This window comes from Phocoena sinus, chromosome 15, assembly GCF_008692025.1.
Source record: "Phocoena sinus isolate mPhoSin1 chromosome 15, mPhoSin1.pri, whole genome shotgun sequence".
NCBI classification, from domain to species: domain Eukaryota; kingdom Metazoa; phylum Chordata; class Mammalia; order Artiodactyla; family Phocoenidae; genus Phocoena; species Phocoena sinus.
Window position 1 is genome coordinate 59,327,929 of NC_045777.1, and position 23,515 is coordinate 59,351,443.

General features: G+C 50.4%; 1 protein-coding gene across 1 annotated transcript in view; it reads right to left on the reverse strand.

Moving 5' to 3' along the window:
- LITAF (lipopolysaccharide induced TNF factor) overlaps positions 1-23,017 on the reverse strand; it is a 79,727-nt gene extending 56,710 nt beyond the window's left edge. Inside the window, exons 1-2 of the mRNA XM_032603793.1 lie at positions 22,604-23,017; positions 8,717-8,821 (exon numbers count right to left, since the gene is read on the reverse strand). The gene's annotated coding sequence lies outside the window, so the exon portion shown is untranslated. The remainder of the gene's footprint in view (positions 1-8,716; positions 8,822-22,603) is intronic.
- Positions 23,018-23,515: the final 498 nt, after the last annotated feature.

Genomic DNA, 23,515 nt, shown 5'->3' on the forward strand with positions numbered 1-23,515 from the left:
GGGAACGGCTGGCTGACCTCTTGTGGGGCCAGAACCAAATGCACGTGACCAATGGGCAGTGGAGCCAACCCAGCTGGCAGGACACTCACATGCACAGGAAACCTGGGCAGAAAGTTACCCGAGGCCCAGGCTGGACGGACCTGGATCTGGAGCCCGGAAGAGCCTTGGCAGACAGCAGGAGGGTCTCCCCGGTCCCCCACTTCCCCCCCAGCTCAGGACTGGCCACCAACTTCCCCACCCCTGCTCCCCACTCCATCTGAGACCCTGGAAAGGGTGGGGAGGCGATGAGGGGCTGAAATGCCCCAGGGATGAGTCAGCCCTGTTTGGGAGCAATTCCACTCTGCTAGCCCAGAGGTGATTGGACACCATCTGGGAGCCTCCCTGTGGCTCCTGAAGACTTGTGAGTCCCCTCCCCGTCACCCCAGAGTCCTGTTCCCTATAGAGGCACAGAGGCACCCGATCCCTGCAAAAGCTGTCCCGTGTGGACCATAACCGGAGACTTGAGATGCCTTCTTCCCATGAGAGGGCCAGCCAACCAGGTTCTTGACTCTGGTTTTTGTTTGCACTTCTGATCCTTGTTGGGTGGAAAGGGGAAAGATGCTCACAAGGGCAAAGAGGCCAGAGCTCCCCTGTCACCTGGGAGAGCCCCCAGAGGGAGAGGGTAGTCAGGGAAGGCTTCCAGGTGGAAGTGGCACTGGCTGAAGCCAGGGTTCATTGTGGGGAGGAGGAGGAAGGGCACTATCACACAGAAACAGTGAGATGGAAGGTGTGGCACACAGGCAAACTCAGCATGCAAGCAACCCCGGGCCGCTCAGGCTGGTGGAACTAGGGCATGGGCTGGGGGCTGGGGGTCTAGAGAAACGGCTGAACAGAGAGAGCATCCTGGAAACCAGGATCTGGACCCAGAGAGCCAGCCTTGCCCTGCCACGTGCTGCCAGATGACTTGGCAAAGCCACTTCACTTGCTAAGCCTCAGTTTCCTCATCTCTAAGATGGGAACAATGGCGGAGATGAACATCGCTGATCCGCGGGGTCCCTTTGCTCCCTGCAAGGCCCTGGGGTCCGCACGTTTACCGGCACATCACTCATTCCCATGACACCACTAGGAAACAGGGGGCACCCTTATCCCCACTGTACAGATGGGGCAGTTGAGGCTCATGCAGGTTCAGAAAGACGTCCCAGGTCCTAAGGTTCAGGATTCGAACCCAGATCCAGCGATGTGTGGCCCAGGTCTGGACTGCCCCTTGGATAGAGGGAAGGGGGATGCTCTTTGGGATATGGGCGCAGTTGTCTCTCACTATACTTTTTCCTCCCTGGGGCGGCCATAGGAATTAGCACAAACTTGGGTGGCTTAAGAAAGAAAGAAAGAGAGAGAGAGGAAGGAAGGGAGGAAGGAAGGAAGGAAGGAAGAAAGGAAAGGGAGGGAGGGAGGAAGGAAGGAAGGGAGGGAGGGAGGGAGGGAGAAATTTATTCTCTCACAGTCCTGGAGACCAGAAGTCCAAAATCAAGGTGTCTGCAGGGTTGGTCCCTTCTGGAGGCTCTGAGGGAGAATCTGTTCCCTGATCCTCTCCCAGCTTCTGGGGGCTTCCAGCTGATGAAGTTCAGGACATCATACCCCAAAATACTGCACCTAGGCATGCTGAATACCTTAAGCAGAAGCAGGAATATCACCCTGACCTTGCCCTTCTTCCCTCAAACAGGTGAATAAAACTCCCATGGGAGAGGTGCCCTCCCTGTACCAGGAGGAAGGGAGACTTTCTTATCACCAGAGACGGGGAACTGGGGATTGAGAAATCTGAACAAAGTTTGTTAATCTCACCTTTTCCTAGTTATTTCTCCACTTACAACCCCAAACCCAAACCTCTTTGTCTTGTCTTGTTCATTCTTCACACATTTACTTGTTTCTTTGTCTCTAAGGTATAAAATCTTCCTGCTTTGGTCACTTCTGGTCCTCATTCTCTTGTAAAGACTCCCATGTCCAAGTGAAAATTCAATCAAATGTGTTTCCTTTTCTCTTGTTAATCTTTGTCAATTTAACTTCCAGACACAGCCAGGGACCTTAAAGGGGTTGACAAAAATTTTTTCTTCCCCTCACGGCAGTCCTGGAGTTTCCTTGGCTTGTGGCTGCATCCCTTTAATCTCTGCCTCCATCATCCTCTGTATCTGTGTCCTCTCTTCTTCTTATAAGGACACTTTTCATTGGCTGAATTGTTACAGTCTCTCATTGGCTGGGCTGTTCCTGGACAAGGAGAAAAATCTTCCTTCCTCCTGCTGGGGTAGTAAAGTAGTAACTTTCTTCCTGTTGCAGAAGCAAGGTACATCTCTTCCTCTTTGGAGCCTATAGACAGCAACGTGTGATGGGGCTTGAGAGCTCCCCCTTCCTGCCTTCCTGCCTTCAACTTAAATGAGGTTTCATTTGGTCCACAGGGTACTTGGGGTGATGGAAATGTTCTAGAACTAGGTAGTGGTGATGTTTGCACAACACTGTGAATGTACTGAATGCCAGTAAATTGTTTACTTTAAAATGGTTGATTTTATGTTGTATGAATTTTACTGCAATTTAAAACAATAAAAATATGGGAATTCCCTGGTGGTCCAGTGGTTAGGACTCAGCGCTTTCATTGCCTGGGCCCTGGTCGGGGAACTAAGATTCCACAAGCCGTGCAGCAGGGCCAAAAGGGAAAAAAAAGCAATAAAAATAAATGAGTGAACTTAATTTGAATGATATATTTTTTAACCCAGGCTAACCAAAGTGTTATTATTTCAACATGTAATTGATATAAGAAGTTATGAATGAGATATATTTTACATTCTTTTTCCATGCAAAGTCTTTGGAACCTGGTGTGTGTTGGACACTGCACCACAGCTCAACGCAGACCAGCCACATCTCAAGTTTCAGCAGCCATGTGGGGCTGGCGACTCCCTCGTTAGACAGCAAGGCCCCAGAAAGAGGCAAGCCTTCTGGCTTCTTCAGAGGAGCCACCGGAAAGCAAACATTTCGCTGCAAAGCCCGCCCCCCCCCTCGCCAATGTAACTTCCGTGTGTGATTCGCTCATGGAGTCCCTAGGGTCTCGTCTGCTCTGGCCAGTCCTCCCTCCCAGAGATGGGGAGAGCGTAGGGGTGGAATGGAGACCCTTCCCCCAAAGATATGTCTACCCAGAACCTGTGAATGTGATTCTCTTTGGAAAAAGGATCTTTGCAGATGTAATTAAGACTCTTGAGGGAATTCCACGGTGGTCCAGTGGTTAGGACTTGGCGCTTTCACAGTCGAGGGCACAGGTTCAGTCCTGGTCAGGGAACTGAGATCCCGCAAGCAGTGCAGCACAGCCAAAAAAAAAAAAAAAATCATGAAAAAAAAAAAAAACGACTCTCGAGGTGAGATCATCCTGGATTATACAGGTGGGCCCTGTCAATTTGCTGGCATTCAGTACATTCACAGTGTTGTGCAGGCATCACCACTACCTAGTTCTAGAACATTTCCATCACCCCAAGTACCCTGTGGGCCAAATGAAACCTCATTTAAGTTGGAGTCAGGAAGGCAGGAAGGGGGAGCTCTCAAGCCCTATCACACGTTTCTGTCTGTAGACTCCACAAACAGGAAGAGAGTTACTACTTTACTACCCCAGCAGGAGGAAGGAAGATTTTTCTCCTTGCCCGGCAACAGCCCAGCCAATGAGAGACCGTAAGAATTCAGCCAGTGAAAAGCCACTACACTTCAAACTTCCAGCTTCCTCCAATGGGCTCTTTGTTTATAACAGCCCTGCCCAACTCCCCCTTCTCCTTTATGAAAGAATGTTCCTCTGCTTTGTTTCTCTGGACTTGCTTGTATTTTTTGCTATAACACACTTGTCACGAGTTGCAATCCTCTATTCCCCAATAAGCCAAACCCATTTGCTGGTAAAAATAAATGGCTGTTTTCATTTTTAAAGTCAACAACCAATTAGCAGTCACTCCCCTCTCTCCCCAGTCCCCCGCCACCACTAATCTGCTTTCAGTCCCTATGGATTTACCTATTCTAGTCACACAGCAGGGACTTAAGTGGCTACTTCATGCCAGTGGGTGCCCGGCTTCCAGGACGTCGTGGAGTGCTACCGGTTGGCGCCAGGCAACCCCCCCCCCCGCCCCCCGCGCCAGAGCCAGGTCTGTGTGCTTCACTCCCAGCATTTTATCCAGCACCCAACTCAGCCCTGTCACAAAGTGCATGCTCAGTAAACATACATGCTGGGAGAAGTAAGGAACGAACAGGGACCCCAGAAAGAGAAGGAACTCTGGGAGCCCCATTCTGCCCTGGGGTCTGAATGGCCTGGGCAGCAACTCAGTGGAAATGGAGAGATGTGCGTGTGTGCCTGTGTGTGTATGTGTGTGGGTGTGTATGATATAATTTTTAAAAAATATATATATTTGGTCTTTGCCCCATTCCTGGCAGAAAGCCCCTAAAATCCTTGGAATTTCCTCAGTGATAAGAATGTCTTTTGTATGCTAATGAGAACTCCACGGGTCGAGGCTACAAAGCTTCAGGAGGGGAGCTGGTAGTCAGAAAAACCAGCCAAGTAATTACAGGGCGGGCACTTTCAGCCCCATCTCCCGAGAAAAGAGGCTGGAGATTGAGATCAATCACCAATGGCCAATGAGTTAATCACTTGTGCCTGTATAATCAAACCTCAATAAAAACCCCTAAATAATGGGGTTCAGGGGGCTTCCGGGTTGGTAAACACATCCATGTGCCGGGAGGGTGGCACACCTCCCAACTCCAAGTGGGCAGAGGCCCCTGTGCTTGGGACTCTTCAGACTGTATTTCCCTCTTCATCTGGCCATTCATCTGTCCCCTTATAATGAACTGTAATATGTAATAGTAAGGATAGCTCTTTCCTGAGTTCTGTAAATCCTTCTGGCAAATAATCAAACCTGAATGAGGGATGTTGTGGGAACCCTCAAATCTATAGTCAGCCGGGCAGAAGTGCAGGTAGCCTGGGGATCCCATTTGTGGCTGGCGTCTGAAATGGGGGCCGTCTTGTGGGACTGAGTCCTTAACCTGTGAGGTCTAATTCTAGTTAGTGTCAGAATTGAATTGCTGGACACTCAGTTGGAGTGCGAGAATCAGAAGGTGTGTTTGAGGGATTCCTCTGGGCTTTGTTGCATGGATGGGCTGAGAGCAAGATGACTTTGTTGCTGGTAATGGACACGGGTAATGCCCTTGCTTCCAGATGGATGGAGTATTTCTGGGGGGCTGCCCAGGGCTGAGAGCCGGTCATCACCCTGGGCTCAGAGGAAGAAGCTCCAAGGGAGCTACCCCGGGTGAAAGCCAGCACCCCAAGGGTCCTGCACGTCACGTGAATGACAAGTGCTTTGCTCTGTGGTTGAGAGGCTGCCAACGAAGCCCCCTTCAGGGGCCAGGCCAGCAACAGAAATAGGAGAAGTGAGCAGAGTGTAATTATAAGCACGGGGCATTCTTAGCTATATTTCACTCTCCCACTTTTGAAGGTGATATGGGCAGAGGGACGTTTTTCTTCTGTAAGAAAATCAGCAGCGGAAGTATGAAGACATAAGGAACCAATCCTCGGCCTCCTGTCTGGGAGACAGACAACAGGGAGCAGAGGGACTAGGGCGAACTGGAAGACAGGGCCGTCTAAAGGGTGCAGCAGGCACTGTCAACAGCGTGTGTGATGCTTCTCCATCTGTGACTTTCTACCTGAGGTTTTTCTCTTGGGCCAACTGGCAGTGCCAGGGAGCTAATACCCCGGATGCAGGTTTCTACCAAGAACAGACAGGCGCTGGCAGGAGACTCCCCAGTTCCCTGGCCCCTCGGGCAGCAGATGTCCCCCGATGTCCCCAGTGGGATTGCACCCCAGCTGCCCACAGCAGTGACTGCTCGCCCACACCCAGCACCCTGCGCTAGCTCCTTCCTTCCCCACCTCTCTCCCCATCTCCCATCAGTTCTTCCTGGGATCCCCTCCCTAATAAACTACTTGCACTAAGATCCTGGCCTCAGAGCCTGCTTCCGGGGCAACTGAAATTTAGGTAAGGGACTGAGTAAGGGACCAACTGTTCCTTAGCTGCAGCCAGTGTTTGCTGGATGGGAAGGCAGGCCCTGTAGTACAAGACCTTCCAATTTTTTTCAAAGAGAAACCAAAATCCAGACTTTCCTATGAAACCTTCCGAGTTCTCATTGCCAACTCAAATTAAACGGTACAGAACAAAATAAAACAGAACAAAACAAAACATGTCTGCGAGCCAGCCCTGGCCCTCGACCTGCCAGGTCAGGGCTGCTGGTGGCGGGTGGAGGAGACACAGAAAACCGTAAGCAGTGGGGACTTGGTCAGAGGGGCTTTTTGGCAACCCGCTCAGGCAGCCTGGGTGGGGACAGGCGGAGGAGGCCCGCGGTGGGCCGGGCAGTATGGCCTGTTTACGAGACCCCAGCTGGAAGCATCTGGATAGCCCTGCGTGGCCGCCCGTGGGCCGGGAGTAGACCCAGAGTAAACAATCAGTCTGAATGCTTTTCTAAACACGCAGACCCTGAGCTGCCTGCAGCCTCCCCAGGCTCGCCAGGCTGAGGAGAAATCCCAGGACCCCTCCGCCTGCCTGACATCTAAGCTCAGGCCCAGGAAAAACAAACTCAGGGCGGCTGGAGTGCCCCGAGGGGGCAGTCGTGAGAGAGCCACTTCTCGACCCCATGCCTGTGAACTCCTTTTTAATTCTGTGCAGATGGAGGAGGCTGTCTTTACAGATTTCCATCTCCCTACAATGCCCACTTCCTTCCTCTTGCAGAGAAAACAAAATGGGTGTCTCTCGAGATTGCTTTTGCCCCATTTCACATGGTTATTTAAAGCCATCACTTTTCTGCTGCCTTCTCAGGATTTAAATTAAGAATACAGGGTGTCAAGTACAGGCGGGTGATGTAAAATTTGGGTCCTGTGTGTTTATTGTTCTACAACCAGCCAAACCCTTCTGTGCCTCTTCTAAATTGTTTAATACGTTCAGTAGATTTTCAGTTGGAACTATATTCCGTCAGGGGGAGGAGAAGAGAAATTCCTGAAAGTGGACCTTTAATGGGCTCCCTATGAGCCACATATTTTATATATCTTTAACTCATGCAATCCTCATCATGACCCAAATAGCTGTATAGCATTGTATGATTAAGATATCTTTTGGTTGCAAGGGACAGAAACCTACATCAAAGGGAATTTACATGTTTGAAAAGTTCATGGTAAGGACCTCAGACATGGCTGGATCCAGGAGCTCAAATACTGTCATGGGAATCTCTCCATCTCTTCTCTGCTCTCTTCCGTGACTGTTTCATTCTCAGTCAGGCCCTTCTCTTATGGTTGCAAAGATGGTACCCAGCAGTTCCAAGCCTCCAGTCACCAAGCGACACTGGTGGAAAGAGAATACCTCTTTCCCAAGAGTTTTAGCAAAAGTCCCATGACTGAATTTCATTGGTCCAGCTTGGGTCATGTGCCCATCCTCTGACCAATCACTATGGTTAGGCTGATTAAGGAAAGTCCCAGAATTTAGGACTTACTCCTCCAAATGGTGTGAGTCAGTTCCATATTGGGTTGCCCAAAAGATGTTAAGATGTTATGGAAAAACCCGAATGAACTTTTTGACCAACCCAATACTTGTGAGAAAAATCTCATTACTTTCCTAAGTCTGATGAAATTGGGATCTGATCCCCCTTACCAGGGGCGCAGGCTTTGGCCACTCGGAAGCTTGTTTCCCCAGGTAGTTCCCACAAGCTTCTCCCAGATAGCCTGGTTCAATCCCCTTACGGCCCCAGGAGTAGACAGTATCTCTTACCTTTGCTGCCAAATCTTCCCTTCCTAGCCCCACCCCAGGCTCTTGGAGCTGAGTTGCGCACATGACCAAGGCTGGCCATGGTGACTGCTTCAGTAATGAGCATGTGACTTAAGCTGAGCCAGAGACGAAACGTATTGTATGATTTCCTATTCAACAAGAGGAAATCTCCACTAGGCTGGCGAGATGGAAGCCTGGCCTATGATGCACCATCTTTGCCAGCAGATGGTGAGAGCCCACCTAAGAATTAAGCCCCCACAAAGGAAAGCAGAGTCAAGAGACAGAGACAGATCCCCAACAACCTGCCTGAGCCCCTGGATCCAGCTGTGCCTGAAGCTGTTGCACTCCTGACCTTCCAGTGACACAAAACAATACATTTTTCTTCAATGTAAGCTAATTTCAGTGGGATTCTGTTATTTGCAGCTAGATGAATCCTGACTAATGTACTAGACTTCCAAAAAACCAAGGCCCATTGATTCTCCACTGGCCCAAGACAAACACAGCCCTTCAGAATGCAAAGTTGGTCCTTGAGAGGGATGGAGGGAGGGAAAATATCTCTCATTCTTTTGTGATGACTCAGTAGCTAAAAGAAACCCTGGTTCATTTCTCAAGCAGGTTATCCTGGCTGACAAACATTACTCATTCCAGCCCCAACGAACCCTGAGGTTGGTGTGGCCCCAGAGAACTTGGCATACTCTAAGCCTCCACAGATTTTCCACATTCATGTGAAAAGCGTGTCTGTGTCATTGCTCCTTTCTCCTCCAGCTCAGAGTCCTGGGAGCTGGGTTTTCTAGAGCTCCAAGAAAACACCTTACAGAATGTCCAGCCAAATCAACACCCCAAAAATGCTTACAATGCACAAGAGGCCACCAGAGATCTTGCCTCTACAGAGAACGCCCAAAGAAGTTGTTCTTGCCCCTTCTTACCGAGTGATGGGCTAGCACAGGACTTCAGAAGCGAAGAGGCAGGTCAGCAGGGGCGACGAGGAAACTCTGGCTGAGCCAAAGAGGCAAGACTCTTTCTGGAAGAACCTAGGGTGTATGGGAAGATTCTCAGTTGGGGAAATCAGACACGACTTCATCTTACGTTAGGTTCCCAAGAGACGGAGCCCGAGACGGGGATTTTGGTGCATGTGGCTTTTGGAGGGGGAGGTTCTCAGGAGGAGGTGGTGTCATTCCCTCTGGGCTGGAGCGGAGTGTGGGTAAGATGGATGTGAGTCACTGGCCACCAACACTCACGGCAGCTGGCACACAGCAGCCTGGTAAAGAGGATTTGGGCAGCCCCTTCCTTCCTCCTCGGGACCACACACCTGCTTTCAGGGAAGGGTTACACCTGGCGGGGATGGGGATTCACCAGTGACGGCATAGCGCAGCGGTTGAGAGCCCAGAGCCTTAGGGGCAGGCAGAGCTGGGTTCGAATCCGGGCTCTGGGACACCTCAGGCACCCATCGGGACCTGCAGAGGTGCGCAGCTCCCAGGACCAGGGTGGATGAAGCATGAACGTGTGTTAGGTGCCCCTCCATCCAGAGCCCAGTGTGTGGTGGGTGCCCCACAAGTCTCGGCTTTGTACACATCTCTGAGTGTCCCGGGCCTGAGGGCCGTGGTGGAAGTTCTGGGGTGTATGGGGGGCGCGGGGGGTCTTCCTGTGCCTTCCCAACACCTACAGACACTGACCTTCTACGTGTGCCAGGCGTTACCAGATCCCTGGCTTTTGGGGTGTCTAAACCTTCTTTGTTGGGGATTCTTGGCTCCCCACTTTCCTTCCCACTCTTAGTCCCTCTGGGTAGAAAAGTACCCTGATTGGCATGAGAGTCAGGTCTGGAACACAAAACTGGAGGTGGGTGGGGTGATTCTAACAGAGGAGCAACTCAGTAAGAGGTGAAGGAAGTCTGGTCTTAGCCTTAACCAGAATTGCTTCAAATTCTCCAATGACCCCTAAGACCCAGAGGACAAGTCCCAGCCCCTCATAGGCCATGCTCAAGGGGGAGGTCTCTTGGGCCTCGGTGCTCACCATGGCCCCCTCCTGTACCTTGGCTGCTCAAAATACCTCTCCCATTGTTCCACATGCTCCTGTCCCTGGGCCTTTGCATGTGCTGTTCTCGCTGCCTGGAATGCCTTCCCCTCCTTCTCCAGGGCTACTTGTCCTTCTGCTCTGGCCTCAGGACTCCCCTGACTCCAGGAAGCCTTCCCTGACCCCGGCGCCTGTGGGTGGGCCCCTCCTTCCCGTTCCCTTCCCACCTCCCCACCTGTGCCATCTCCCTCCTTGTTCACTTGCCTCCCCAACAAGACAGAGCAGCCCAGAGGGTAGCTGTCAGCCTTGACTGACGTGGTGTTGGCTGTGCCAGATACAGTGTAGGTGCTCAGGAAATAGGTGTGGCATGAATGAATGAAAGCCAGTGAGTGGGGTGGGCAGCCCCCCTTGGCCAGTGACGTCAGGTGCCACCACAAATTATATCCACTTATGTTGCACCAAGCAACATGCTAAGCCAGTGACACTGTCCTCTAAGCTGACTTTGACCATGGTTTGTGACAGCCAAACATTCCCAGATATACTTATGTATAATATACACCCTCCCCACCTAATTAAAATTGGCCATTGCTTTGGATGCATGGATGACAGGTACCATCCCACGAGTAGAAACAGCCATGATAATAACAATCATTGCTGCTCTGGATGTACCCAGCTCGGCTAAGCATCCTCTGAGTTTTTATTATTATTTTCCCTGTTTTACATTTGTGGAAGCTGAGGCCCAACATGGTTAAAGTTACCTGCCCACAGGAGGTGGTGGAATAGGGATTAAACAGAAAACAAATGACCAGGCTACAGTTAACTGTGCACTGCATGGGGCGGTGGTGTATCAGTTTCCCGGGGCTGCTGCAACAAATTACCACCAACCTGGCTTAAAACAACAGAAATGTATTCTCTCACAGTTCTGGAAGCCAAAAGTTTGGAATCAAGGTGTTACTGGGGTTATGCTCCATCTGGAGGCTTTAGGGGTGAATTCTTCTTGCCTCTTCCAGCTTCCAGGGCTCCAGGCACTCCTCGGCATTCGGCGTCATCACTCCCATCTCTGCCTCCATCTTCACATGGCCTTCCCCTCTGCGTCTCTGTCCCTCAAATTCCACCACCCACCCCCCCGCCACCATCTCCTTTCTCTTATAAAGACACCAGTCACTGGATTTAGGGCCCATCCTAAATCCAGGATGATCTCATCTCAAGATCCCTAATTTGATGACATTTGCAAAGACCCTATTTCCAAATAAGGTCCTATTTACAGGTACCGGCGTTAGGATGCGGACATATCTTTTAGCGGGTTACTATCACTGCACTACAGGTGAGCAGGAACAAGCCATCGGCTGCCCCGCCTCCATGGGGCTGAGAAAGATGAGGAGGGGGGCTTGCCCAGGGAGAGGAGGAGACGGGCAGGCACAGAGATCAGCAGGGACAGAGAGGCCACCAGGCTTCATTCACCACTGGAAACCCCATTTACAGAGGAGGAAGCGGCCAGGGAGGCTGCGAGGCCACACAGGTCCCACTCAGGACAAATAGCTGTCTCTGACCCTGTGATCCCTGGAGCCTCTCTGGACCCTCTGGGCCAGCATGCAGTCCCTGGCGCATGCAGTCCCTTGGACCGGTCTGGGGGAGGCCTCTCCAAGCCAGACCAGGCTGCTGGCCGGAATCCAGGTCCAAGGCAGACACCGCCCAGGCCCTGCTTTTGGTTCTGCAAATACCACCGGCCCTGCTCCCTTGAGGAGAGAGAGTCCGGCCCCTGTCCGCATGACCATGCTGTGCCCTCAGCCCCCACCAGCGGTCGGAGTTTTCCATGCGCCTCCCCGACCCCCAAAAGGCTGAATGCCTAGAATTCTGCAGGAATTCCCACAGTGGCCCCCACCCCCTCTGGGTCCCCAGTGAAGGAAACAAACGCCCTTTGCGGCCTGGGGCCGTGGATGGGGGAGGCCCAGGGCAGTCACTGGGGCTGTCATTCCTGGAGGTTTGCTCTTAGACAGGAAAGGATGGCATCAAAATGGGCCCTATAGATGTTTGCTATGATTAAACACACAGGTATGTATGAGGCTACGTACCTACACGTAGAGACACACATAGAGAGACATATGTAACCCCGAATAAAAACTCACATGCAAATAGATATACAGATACATGGGTACCTACGTGCACACACACACAGAGGCACTCACACACACACAAGTACACAGATACACACAATATAAAAGTGGATGCACGTACGCCACACGCAGGCATGCAAAGTGATGCTCACACACGTACCCACATGCGTGCACACAGACACCAACCCACACAGGGGGACCATCCCAGCCAGCCCTGCATCTGTCCCACTTCCTTTTCAGTACTTCCCCTCCCCCAGCCCCACCACTCCATTGCCCAGCTGTGTATAAGACACATCTGGCCGTGACCATAGGCACCAGAGTCCTTCCTTGACTCTTGAGAGGCACCTGTGTCATCTCTCAGGTTATAACATGCTGTCACACACAGGCTGGTTTCTGTCTGTCTGACCAGACACCCCGCTGCTGGGCCCAGAGTCTGGTTTCAGGACTCTCAGCTGCACAGCCTGGGACCCTTCTCCCCGCCATCTCCCTGCATCCCCCTCTGCTGGGCCCCATTTCCCAAAGTGGGAAACGAAGCCCAGGTCCCAGCAGCCTCTAACCCCACTCCTCTCCCCAGTCCTCTCTCTGTCTCTCTCTGTCACACACACACACACACACACACACACACACACACACACACACACACAGGGAAAACAGATCACAAACCCAAACTGCAGTAGCTCCCTCCCACCTCCCTCATCCAGATTAAGGATCAGTGTCACCAGGGTGACACCTTTTGCCATCAGTGCCCAACCCCTGACCCTGTAGATTGAAACCTTTTGTCTGTGGGACCACAAAGGGCATTTCTGACCCAGGACTCCAGGCTTTTTACTCTCCCAAGGCCTGTGCTGTGGGCCAGCCCCCAGCATTGCCACACTGGGAAGAGTGGATTCGGGGCAGCAGCGCAAAGACCCTGGGTGTTTCTGGGAGAGGAAGCAGGAGGGCAGGGAAGAGCTAGACAGTGAGGCCATCCAGGCGGGGTCCCCGTCCTCCCTGAGCCTCAACGTGCTCATCTGTAAAGGGGGTAAGAACGGCACCATCTGCACGGGGCGTTGCTTGGGGCTGCCCAGGCTGCGCCCCTCCCCACGCTTGAAGAAATGTCCACCTTCGTGGGTCTCAGTGGGAGAAAGCCCTGCTTCCCACTGGGGACCCTGAGGATGTCGGCCTGGCGTTTTGTCAGCCTCCTGGCAGCTAGGATGCGGGCACGTGCCCCTGGCTGGGGCAATCAGTACACAGGTCCCAGAGTGGCACTAGTCCCACTAAGAAATAGGGATGGGAGCTCCACCACAGGGACAGGGTGGCAGGGACACCCACCCCTGGGGCCAGGCCTGCAGCTGTGGGGCAGAACCCCATCTGAAGTTTCCAGGCATGAAAGTTTGCTGCCCACTTTCTAGACCGTAGTCAGCCCTGGGGCTGAGTTCTCCAGTTTTCTTCCTTTCCCAAGAGATTCCTTTCAGCTTATATCAGCCGGGTCTGCTTCTGTTGCTGGCTGCCGGGTCCAAGGCTCATCACAGCCCCCTAAGACTGCTGTGGGGAGTGAGTAAAACAATCCACTGGAGGACTCAGCTCCGTCACCTGCTAGCCGGGCACCTCAGCACATCACACTCCCTCTCTGGGCCTCGGTCTCCTCAGCTGTAAGATGGGCTGATAATAGTTCTCCACCCCATGTGACATAATAAGAAATAGATATTTCGTTTCTGCCCCCAGCTCCTGACACAGAGCTCCTAAAACCCTTGTAATCTCCTGAGTGACAGGAGAGTGTTTTGTTCTAATGAGGTGGCTCTTGGCGGGCACCCGGGGTGAGGGCTGGTCACCAAAAAGGCCAAACCATGATTAGAAGCTTGGAGCTTTCAGCCTCACCCCCATCCTCAGAGAAGGGAGAAGGGCTGGAGATTGAGTTAATGATCCATCATGCCTACATGATGAAGCCGCGATAAAAATCCCCAAAGTATGGGGCTCGGAGAGCTTCTGGGCTGAACACATCCACGTGCTGGGAGGGTGGTGAACCCCATCTCCATGGGGACAGAAGGTCCTGTGCTCAGGACCCTTCCAGACCTTACCCTGTGTATCTCTTTATCTGGCTGTTCATCTGTATCCTTTATCATATCCTTTCTGATAAGCTGGTAAATGCAAGTGTTCCTGAGTTTTGGGAGCCATTCCACCAAATTATCAAACGTGGGCGGGGGTTGTGAGAACCTCTGACTTTGTGGGCAAGTCAGACAGAAGTAGGGGCGCTCTGGGGAGCTCCTGTGGCTGGCATCTGAAGTGCGGGCAGTCTGCGGGACCGAGCCCTAACCTGTGGTCTGATACCCAACTCCAGGTAGGTAGTGTCAGAATTGAATTGAATTATATGATACCCAGCTGGCGTCTGGAGAATTGGTTGGTGTGGAGGAAAATCCCACATATTTGGTGTCAGAAGTGCTGTGAGTAGACAGCTTTCTTTTATCCTCATGGGGATGGTGTGAGCATTAAATGAGATAATGCAGGAAGAATTTGCCATGGGTAGCATTTGCCTTAACATGGTAACAGCAATGATTTATTTGGTTTTTATGAAATAAGGACCGAGTAGGGGGTCCTCAAATTCAGAGAATCTGTAGATCTGGATAGGAAAAAAATTACGTTTTTGTTTTCACTAGCCTGTAACTGAAATTTAGTGTCTAACTTCAATTCCTGAGGTAGCAACATCCATGGACCTGTGACTTTATCACCAACAAGAATCGCAAGTATTTTTATATCCTATGACTGTCATATATATGACATAGCTGGCTTCTTTTGTAACCTGTGGGGGGTTTTTTTGCATTGAAAAAGACTATTCTGAATAGTAAACTTAGTTATTAAAATACATGCCAAAAAATACACGCCAAACTGTTTAAAGGGACGGGTACTGATGTTAGCAACTTATTTTGAAATTTATCAAAAAATAAAATAAAATGGCTAGACAGAGTTATAGATGGACGGAGAGAGAGAGATGGAGGAATGGAGAGATAGAGGGATGGATGCATGGATGGAGAAAGGGATGGAGAGAGGGGTAGAGGGATGGATGGAGAGAGGGATGGAGAGAGGGATGGAGGGATGAAGGGATGGATGGATGAATAGATGAGTAGAGGGATGGATGGATGGATGGATGGATGGATGGATGGATGAATAGATGAGTAGAGGGATGGAGGGATGAGGGATGGATGGATGGATAGATATAACAACATGCTATCTGGGCATTCACTGCTCAAGTCTTTCAACTTTTCTGTATGTTTGAACATTTTCACAATAAAATGTTGGGGGAAGATTTCTAAGAGAAAAGGATGAAACCGAGAAAGAAAAAGACATTCAAAGCCTGAAGAAAGAAAGAAGACTCATCTTAAAGATCGTCTTTATCATTGAGTCCTTATCAAAGTCAGAGTATACAGAGAAGAAAATGAACAAAAGAAGCACCAAAAGCAGACACATAATGCAGGACTTAAGTAACTGTAACATTAAGGGGGGAAAATTAAGTTTTCCCTATAAAGAAAGTTCAATGTCTAGGCTGTATTGTCCATGTGATGCCCACTGGCCACCTGTGGCCACTGAGCAGTTGAAATACAACTGGTCAGATCTGAGATGTGCTGTAAAATATACACCGGATTTTGAAGACTTAGTACCAAAAAAGAGAATGGAAAATAGCTCTGGAATATTTTAACATATTGATTACATGTTGAAATGTTAATATTTTGGATATATCAGATTAAATAAAATATACTGTTAAAATTAATTTCCCCTGCTTCTTTTTTTTTTTAAATGCAGCTATAAGAAAATTAAGATGACATATGTGGCTAAATTAGTTATACTTCTACTGGGTAAGACTGGTTTAAAGGAAGTGTCCACTGTGAAAATTCTGAGTTTACCAAGCTGCATGCATTTCTCTTATGCTGCTAGAATTCTTCTTCTTCTTTCAATGGTTGACCAGACATGGATACGCCAAGGGAGTAATTGTTGCCCTTTGCTTACCTTTGGGGGAGTACCTGCTTTTTCCATTTTTCTTGTGGTCTGTACCTCTGGGAGATACGACGTCAAACTAGTGTTTAAGATATTTGGAAATAAAATAAAATCCTTACAAAATAAAAATATTTTTTAGGACTTCCCTGCTGGCACAGTGGTTAAGAATCTGCCTGCCAACGCAGGGGACACAGGATCGAGCCCTGGTCTGGGAAGATCCCACATGCCATGGAGCAACTAAGCCTGTGTGCCACAACTACTGAGCCTGCACTCTAGAGCCCGCGAGCCACAACTACTGAGCTTGCGTGCCACAACTACTGAAGCCCGTGCGCCTAGAGCCCGTGCTCTGCATCAAGAGAAGCTACTGCAATGAGAAGGCCGTGCACTGCAAAGAAGGGTAGTCCCTGCTCGCCGCAACTAGAGAAAGCCTGCGTGCAGCAACAAAGACCCAATGCAGCCGAAAATAAAAATAAATAAATAAATAGAAAGAAAATTTTAAAAATATATATTTTTTAGAAGAAATATCCAGTCTTAAATCAACAGAAATAAATTCAGGTACATCTTTCAGAACAAAACAAAGCATATTTTTGGAAGGGGTGCCTGGACCCCAGAAGGGTCCTCAGTGAATCAGGATGTCCGAGCTGGGTCCCCTGCCCTCCAGCCCTTTGAGAATCATGTGTTTTCTGACCAGGATCTTCCTGTTTTCAGATGATTCTGCCACAAACTGATGGTCATCACAAAAACATGAGGCACCATGTGACAGTCGCCTGGCCCTTCTTGTGGGCAGTGGCCCCTGCCCTGGCTGGGGCAGGCACAAGGTTTAGTCCCTCTGGGCCCTGCTCCAGAGTAAGGAGACCTCGGGAGGAATCTGGCCAAAGTGACAGTGGCTCCATCCTCTGGCCAGAGAGTGGCATGGAGCTAAGTCAGGGTCTGAGCACCCTGGATATTTACCCCAAAGGCAGCTTGGGAGGGGGGATACCTGGGCTCTGGGAGGTGGGGCCAGGCAGGGCCAGCTGTCACTATCATCAGCAACTTATTGCGAGGCATTTCCTGGACTGGGGCTCCTCTTGTACTGCTCACCTCTCCAGGCCTGAGCCTTTCTCTTCCTTATTAACATATTGTAAGCATGTTCCAGATGCTGTCAGCAGACAAACATCATCTCATTTCATCCCTACTCATCCCTGAAGAAGGAGCTATCATCACATTTCCTAATTCACTGATAAGAAAACTGAAGCACAGAGAGGTTAAGTGACTGGTTGAAAGTCACACAGCTCAGGACCCACAGTCTTGACAACCACTCTGTACTGCCTCTTCGCAGAAGGGTCAGAAACCCAGGTACTCCATTCCAATAAACAAATTCCTACTGCTCACCAGCATCTCTACCCAGGAGAGCTGCTCCTCCCCCAGGTGCCCCACATCCTCAGGGCATCACTACCCACCAGTCACCCAGCCAGACACTCAAGCCTGACAACGCTTCCTCCGCAGTCATAAGTGTCTCTGGCGTCAGGCCCTTTCTCTCCAACCCTTCCCCTCACTATCAACTGTGTGACCTGGGGCAAGTCACTTGACTTCTCTGTGCCTCAGTTTCCCCATCTGTAAAATGGAGATAATGATAGTTCTATTTCATAGAATCATCATGAGGTCAAAGTGATTTTTTTAATTTGTTATTTGTTTGTTTATTCTGGCTGCATCGCACGGCTTGTGGGATCTCAGTTACCCAACAGGGGACTGAACCCGGGCTACGGGTGAAAGCCCAGAATCCTAATCACTAGGCCGCCAGGGAACTCCCACAGTGATTTTTAAATTAAGAAACACACACACGCACATAACACTGTAAATCAACTGTACCCCAATAAAAGTTAAAAAAAAACCAAACCAAACAAAAACCCCCCACATTGTAAAGCCAACTATACCCCAATAAAAATTAAACACACACACACACACAGACACACACACATATATACATAGGGGCTTATCATGACACCTGGCACACAGTAAGAGCTCAACACTATTTAACTATCATCTGCATCCAGAGCTCGGCACAGTGGATGCGACACCAGAGACCGCACAGCAGATGTCTGGGAGGCCAGAGATGGTTTCCCGGGAAATGCAATCATGTCCCTCCCCAGCCAGGGGTCCTGTGGTGCTGTCCCCATGAGCCCGAGCATGAAGCATGAACTCCTCAGGCTGTCTCATGAGTCCCAGCTGATGTCACCTACCCTCTCCTCCCCACAGAGCTCCCTCCAGTGAGCTGCTGCTCCCCTGCCCTTCTCCCCCCTCCCACCCCCGATGCCCTGCACAGCCGGCTCCTTCTCACGCTTCAGGGCTCAGCCCACATCTGTGTCTCTCTGCCCCAGGTCACAGCACCTGGCTTTTCTCCCTCTGGGCCCCACAATTTGTCAGTTTGGACCTGCTTGTCTGTTGACTGTCCCCCAACTGGAATGTTGTGCTGTAAGGGGCCGGACCTCGTCAGGTGCTCACAGCTGGATCCCTCCAGCAGGCACACCTGGCAGGTGTGTCAACAAGTGTTTGTGGAATGACCAAATGCTGGAATCAGTGAAGGAACAAATGGGGTCTGGTCCCAACGCTCATTTTGCAGCCTGGGAAGCCAAAGCGGAGATGAGGTGACGTCACAGGTCACATACACGGTGGGTGGCAGAACCAGACTGAGATTATTATTACGAAATATTTCATAAGGACAAGGGGGCACATGCCATGCAGACAGAGCTCTGGATGACTTCCTCTTTGATTTGCCACCAGCCCTGGTGACACAGGCAGCTGAAGGCTCCATGAATCACTGCCCTTCATCCCAATCACAGTCACCCCTGTGCCAGTGGAGGGACTGGCTGCGAGGTCTTTTCATTTGATGCTGGGATGGGGGCTCAGGATGCCCCCTCTGGCAGGTCACAAGAACACCCCATGGGATGGGAAATCACGTCTTAACATCTGAGTCACAGCCAGGGTGTAGAATGGCATCGCCGGTAATCATGACTCCATGACATCCATTCCAAACTCATCCCAGCCTGTTTCTCCCCTCCACACAGCTCGGCTGTATTCAAGTCGGCTCACTGGCAAGATGCTGCCACGGAGGAAGGAAGCAAGCCCAGAGAGGACAGAGCTGGTTTGGGGTGGGCAACCTGGACCCTTGTCCCTTGTGGAGGGAGAGAACCAGGTCATGATACCCAGAAGAGCCAGGCCCACTAGGTGCCTATAGTGCTTGAGTCCTCACCTCCACCCTCATGAAATGGGCAGAACTGTTTTATCTCCACAGATGCAGAAACAGGGCTCAGAGAGGTTGAGGGCTTTGCCCAGGGTCACACAGCTGGCCAGAATTACCTCGGGGCTGGAACTCCAGAGCCTTACACGCAGCGTTCCAGCTGATCGCAATCCACACTCCACCACGTGCCAAGTGTTTAGAACACATCACTGCCTTTAGTTTTTTTTTTTACAACAAACCTATGAGCTACGTGCTATTGTTAGCCCTGTTTTACAGAGGAGGAAACTGAGGCTTGGATAAGGGAGGCCATTTGCCCAGAGTCCACAGTCGGGGGCTGACAGGGGTGGGATTCGAACCCAGTGCATCTCCAGGGCGCATGAGCTTCCCTCTGCACCCGACCTCCTCCTTCATCATAGACTCTTGGCTTCCACACAGTTGGGCAGGAGCAGGACGGCTGACCCACACTGTGACCTCTGGGCCAAGGACACGGGCTCTGCAACCACCTTCCTGCCCCAGGACTGCTTTCCCAGGCCTCCGGCTCTCCTAGCATTTGTGTAACTGCATTTTATTCACTTGTATGGCCTCCTGCCTTGGCCCTGTCTGATCCCCCATCCCCAGGAGCCCCTTTGAAAGAGTAAATGGAGCTGGAATGAGGGACTGACGCTGACGGATGGACAGATAGCCAGACAGCCTGGAGGCAGATGAGGACACAGCCGAGGGACCCAGACAGCTACGGTGAGTGTGAGAAAGCAGGTGATATACACGTGAAATGCTGGCGACAGATGTGAGCAAGGCAGATAAAGGAACCTGGGTCACTGCAGAGCAGAACAGAAATAAAAATGCTGATTTATCACCAGCTGGACACGGTCCCCTGGAGGCTAAGTGTGTGACTTTTAAAGAAATACCCTGAAAAATGGGTCTGGCTCAGCCGAGAGCCTTGGAATCCTTTTTTTTCCCCTAATAGCTGAGATATAATTCACATACCATACAGTTCACCCATTGAGTGTACATTTCAATGATTTTTAGTATTTTCAGAGTTGTGCAACCATCACACAGTCCATTTTAGAACATTTTCATCACCTCAGAAAGAAACCCCGTACCTTTTATTATCACCTCCCTGTTCCTTGTGCCCACTCCCCATAGCCTTAAGCACCCGCTAATCTTTTTGTCTCTATAGATTTGCCTATTCTGGACATCTCCTATGAGTGGAATCATGTACTTTGGGGCCTTTTGTGTCTTTAGCGTAATGTTGTCAAGGTTCACCCATGTTGTAGCACGTAGCAGTAATTCATTTCTTGGGGAGGGATAAATTAGGATTAACAGATACACACTACTATATATAAAATGGATAACCAACAAGGACCTACTGTATAGCACAGGGAATTCTATTCAATATTTTGTAATAACCTAAAATGGAAAAGAATCTGAAGAATATAGATATATATAAGTATAACTGGATATATATAGAATATAGAATATATATAGGTCACTTTGCTGTATACCTAAAACTAACACAAAATTGTAAATCAACTATACTTCAATAAAATATAAAAATAAAAGACTTCATTTCTTTTTATTGACCAGTAACATTTCGTGGTACAGATACACCACATTTTGTTTATCTACTCATCCGACTGACTGACAGGGTTGTTCCTTTTGGTATTACGAATAATGCCGCTACGAACCTCCCTGTACAAATTTCTGTGTGTTTCTACTTCTCTTGGGTCCACACCTAGGAGTGGAAGTGCTGGTCATATGGAAAAGAACCTTGGAATCTTCTTCCAGATTTAGAGATCCTCCATAAACACATAGGCAAGAAATTCTACAAATAATCCCAGCACATCTTATGCAGGCTTCCTGCATGCCAGGTCCTGTTCTATATTCACCTGTAGAATCTTCACAGCAATATACTGATGAGACACTAGCATTAGCTCAATGGTACAGACAAAGAAACTGAGGCACGACTCTGCCTGGCTCCTGAGAACCTGCTCTTAACACTAGACCAGAACAAGGTTTGTGATGGGTGAGAACAAGACCGAGGGCACCCGTGAGTCACACCCCAAGGACCTGAAGCAGTGGCTTCCCCTCCCTTTCTGGTGTGACCCCAAGGGACAAGTATCTCCCCCGGGGAGGAGCCCACTGAGGGCCCCCAGGCCTAGCCACACCCCTCCATCCTGGCTGAGATTTTTCAAAGGAGGGGAGGGGGTGGGCTGGGGGAGATCTTTCCTCTGCCATCAGCGAATCTGACCACTTCCCTCTCCCCTCTCCCCCACGTCAGGACAATGGTCAACAACTCGGCCCAAAAGCATTTAGTGAGCACTTACTACATGCCAGGCACTGTGCTGTGCACAGAAGATCCTGCCAGGAGCAAAACAGACACAACCCCTGGAGCTGACACTCTAGGCGGGAGAAAGACAATACACTGCATAATAATAAATATATACGACCCCCATAGCAGCGGGTTCCTCCTGGCAACCGATACACGCACCCCTCCTCTGTCGCAGAACAAAGGACCCCATTCCCTCCCCACAGGGGATGGCTACAGCAGTGGGGTTGGCCAGGTGCCACGTGACGTACGCACACACTTAAGCAGGGCAAAGGGGCACACATTGGGTCTGAAACAGGAAAGACATCCTCACACAAGATGATGAGGCTGAGGGGCCTCTTTAGTTCCTGGTAAGGAAGTGTTCTAGGCCCAAGGCCATTCTATGAGACCAAGTCCAGGTTAAAAGACTGCACACTCAAGACCCCTTCCCAGCACGAGGCAATGCAAATCAAACCCAAACATCTACAGCTGGAGGCAAACGCAGAGGTGAGCTTAGTCCAGGGTTTCTCAATATCAGCCATACTGACATCTGCGGCTGGAGAACCCTCTGCTGTGGAGGGCTGTCCCATGCACTGCAGGGTGTCACCAGCATCTCTGCATTCTACCCACTAGATAACAGCAGCGCTCCCCACCCTGCAGCTGCAATAGCCATCCAAGTCTTCGGGGTTACAATCACCACCCCCACCAGTTGAGAACCACTGATCTAGATAAACCGTGTCCGATTACAGATGGGGAAACGGAGGCCGAGAGAGGTTAAAGAATCAGAACAGGGCTTCCCTGGTGGTGGAGTGGTTGGGAGTCCGCCTGCCAATGCAGGGGACACGGGTTCGAGCCCTGGTCTGGGAGGATCCCACATGCCGCAGAGCAGCTAAGCCCATGCGCCAAAAGTACTAAGCCTGTGCTCTAGAGCTTGCGAGCCACAACTACTGAGCCCATGTGCCACAACTACTGAAGCCTGCATGCCTAGAGTGCATTCTCTGCAGCGGGAGAGGCCACTGCAATGAGAAGCCCGTGTGTGCAAAGAAGAGTAGCCCCCACTCGCTGCAACTAGAGAAAGCCCGTGCACAGCAATGAAGACCCAATGCAGCCAAAAATAAATAAATAAAATTAATTAATTTAAAAAATGTTTAAAAAAAAAAAAAAAAAGAATCAGAACAGCTACCACAGACTGGGCACCTACCTGGCGTTGACCCGACGCCAAGGGCTCTAGACGTTATCATCTTGAATCTTCAGCACCATCCTAGGAGGGAGGCGTTACCACCTCCCTTTCACACATGCAGAATCTGAAGCTCAGAGAGGCCAAGGGACTTTCCCCGGGCCACACAGCAGGTGAGTGGCCATCAGAACAGGGCATCCCTGACTTGGGGCCCAAGCAGCCGCCTCCAAGAGCTGAAGGTGAGGTTCATCGATGGAGTTTTGGTAAACAGGCAACAGCTGCTGGCAAATTCTTTAATTCCATCTGTTGACATGTCTGTCATCAACTGCAAACATCTGTGGGTTTCCACCAGGGTCCGCTTGACTCCTTCCCGTCCCCGTGGTCTGTCAGGGATGCGCAGAATTACAGGTTTCCGAGCTGATGGGCCACCTTTGGCCTGTATTATCCCGGGTCTCAGTGGGCAGGTGGCCCTGGTGAATATGTAACCATCTGTCATAATAAAATCATAAGCTGTCAGAGCTGGATGCAGCCTCAGAACGTACCTGATTCAGCATCTGTGTTCTCCAGGCAGGAACTGGGGGCCAGGGGGTGAGGGGAATACCATGCTCAAGGTTACATAGGGAGCTGGGGCGGGGCCAGAAAGAGGACCAGCTGAGACAGAATGCACATACCATACAATTCACTCTCTCACAGCGTACAGTTCAATGGCTTTTAGTATATTCCTAGAACTGTGCAACTATTCTCACAATCCATTTGAGAACATTCCCATCACCCTTCCCAAAACCACTGGCAATCACCCCACCCCACCCTCGTTTTCCTCCCCCAACTCTCCAAGCCCCTGACAACCACTAATTTCTGTCTTTATGGATTTGCCTATTCTGAATGTTTTATGTAAATGGAATCATACAGTCTCTGGTCTTTGGTGACTAGCTTCCT